Genomic DNA, 2,772 nt, shown 5'->3' with positions numbered 1-2,772 from the left:
ATGGAGGAGCGGTGCTGCTTTCAGCATTGAGGGAAGAAAACTGTGGCTCAAGATGCAAGTTGGCATGATGTAGCTTTTTATGTCTTTGTTAGTGACACAGAGACAATGGGCTACACAAAGAATAAATTTTAGCATACACCTTTGTTTGAAGAATGGAGATGTCAGCGTTGATTTTAGACATTTTAGCAATATGAGGTCCTTGTTATTAGGTTTTATAATCAATTTCCAGGTTGTCTAACAAAGTACAATTCCGCATTTTCCTATCACATTATTACATTTGTATGAGCTCAAAAAGTAGTGGTTCTAATTAGGCTAATCAATGCCACTAGACCAACCTGCTTCCTTCCACTAACTAACTATATCCACTTCTATCCTACCAAATGGCACATCATGGTCCAGCATTAGGACTCCCCACAGACATTGATGGCTATCAATGAACCCACCCACTGTACCAATTAGGAGACCTCTGGCTGTCTCTATGGTATTGTGACTTAATTACTGTTCCTCATGGAGGGATCAGTTTCAAGCCCACATGATCTTTCTCCTCTAGGTGGGTCACCATGGGATCCACTTGTGTCAGTGGCTACAGTTGCAAACTGCACATGCTGTGTTTGGATACGTGCAGTTTGGTCGCTCTTTAGCGGTTGATGAGCAAGTGGTGACAAGGAAGGATCACATGCAGTTGAAGATCATCAGATATATAACTCTCTCTCTCTCTCTCTCTCTCTCTCTCTCTCTCTCTCTCTCTCAGTAATTTGCACGAGACCCTTGCCTGTTCAACGTAAAGTTACCATATATCAACACAAGACAAGGATAAAATTCTTCAACCAATCAAAGGAACATAATTAAAGATCAGATGACTCTCTCTCCCTCAGAAACTTGCACGAGTCCCTTGCTTCTTCAAAGTAAAATTACCATATATCAACATAAGACGATGGATAAACTCTCTCTCTCTCTCTCTCTCTCTCTCTCTCTCTCTCTCTCTCTCTCTCTCTCTCTCTCTCTCTCTCTCTCTCTCTCTCTCATTTGCATGAGAACCTTTGCCCGTTGAAAGTAAAATTACCATATATCAGAATAAGACAAATTTCTTATACCATCATGGGCCAATAAACTATATGTGAGCCTAGAAGGAAAATTCAAGAGGGTTAAAAATTCATGATCCAACCAAGAAACAAGTATTTCTTATATGAGGGCCTAGAACCTAAGTCGAGCAAGTTAAACTCATAGCCACAAACCTCCTTGTCAGGAAAATATCAACGAGGAAAAATCTCCTAAAAATCTAGTTTTTCTCAAAAAATATCTTGAAAATTCCACTACATACGAATGTATAAAATATCTAAATAAAAATATGAATGCCTTAAAAAAATTTGGAAATGTGCTTTCATCACCTTAGTATCGTGATAAAAATGTGATATTTTTCAAAATAGAAGATATTTTGAAAATACCGTGCTCTTTTTCTGTATAATATCAGCCTTATCACGGTATTTTCAAAGTGGCGGTGATATTTGTGGCTGCTGCTAAAATTCATCTCTTAGATGAAAAACAAAAGACAAGCTACCAAATCATAAGTCGATGCAAAATCTTAAGTTGGTTGATGACCAGGTGTAAGCATCATCTCATGTCATTCTCCAAATGCCAAAATCATGCTATATTTTGTAAGATTTGAGCTAAATTTCATCTCTTGGGTGAAAATCCAAAGAACCAAATCATAAGTTGATGCAAATTTTAAAGTTGGTTGATGATTAATATTGGAAGTAAGCATCATCTCACGTCATCCTCCAATGTCAAAATCATGCTATATCTTGTAAGATTTGGTTTTGAGACAAGCACGGTGGTTATCCTGGCATCTGCACATGCATGAGTGATGGATAAGATGTGGGAAGATCAGATATATCCAAACATTGATGCAGAGAGGTTTTATGAATTATGGACCGCAAGGCAACGGGGAATAGCCATGTGCATGTAATGCACATGGTAGGGCATCACCATATTTATTAAAATTGCTATTCACCAACCATATAAAACATAAATAAATAAATAAAGTTTTAGATATATCTACTTCCTCAACCGTTTGGTTAAAAAAAAAATCAAAAGATTCCAACTTTACGAAATAAATGCCAAAAAAATATTAATAAATATTGTTTCTGCTCGAGGTTGAGAGATTTCATCATTTATTTTTATTGATATTCAAATCAGGGTTTCATTTTTTTTAAGGGAAAAATAAATTTTTGAAAGGGGAATCAACTTTTTATTATTGCAAATCTCTTTATACCACATAGGCACATACCAACAAGGTCAGTTTTTTTTAGTTTTTTATTTTGTTTTAATTTTTAACTTTGAATGGCATATTATGAGATCCATTCTCCTCCATACGTACCCAGAAACGAAATATTCTAGACTGGCCTACTTTTTCACAAAATCTGTCGTGGGTTTAAGGGATGAATCGGGTCGGACTTTTGAACTATATCTGAACCGTATTATCGGTTGTGGATGGCATATATCTGAGTCTGGAACAAACATATTTGGATTTATCCGGATCCAGGTCAGAATAAGATAGAAATAAATGGTCAGCTTTGGTTCACAATCGGGTCTAACCCAACCCGTTTTTGGTTTTTCACTTGAAAAACTATAAGTTCAAACCGATTTTTTGTGGACTCAGTATCACCGGGTCTAATTTTCTATGCGGATCAGGAACTTTGTTGATAGACCCTAGAAAGATCCGGATCCGAGCGGTTGGGTGGGACCTATTCTCCTTCGATCAGATGGGCGTTG

This window comes from Nuphar pumila, chromosome 2 (assembly GCF_984573655.1).
Source record: "Nuphar pumila chromosome 2, dmNupPumi1.hap1.1, whole genome shotgun sequence".
In the NCBI taxonomy this organism is placed as follows: domain Eukaryota; kingdom Viridiplantae; phylum Streptophyta; class Magnoliopsida; order Nymphaeales; family Nymphaeaceae; genus Nuphar; species Nuphar pumila.
The sequence above is the reverse complement of the archived record's forward strand: the minus strand, read 5'-3'. Positions refer to the sequence as shown.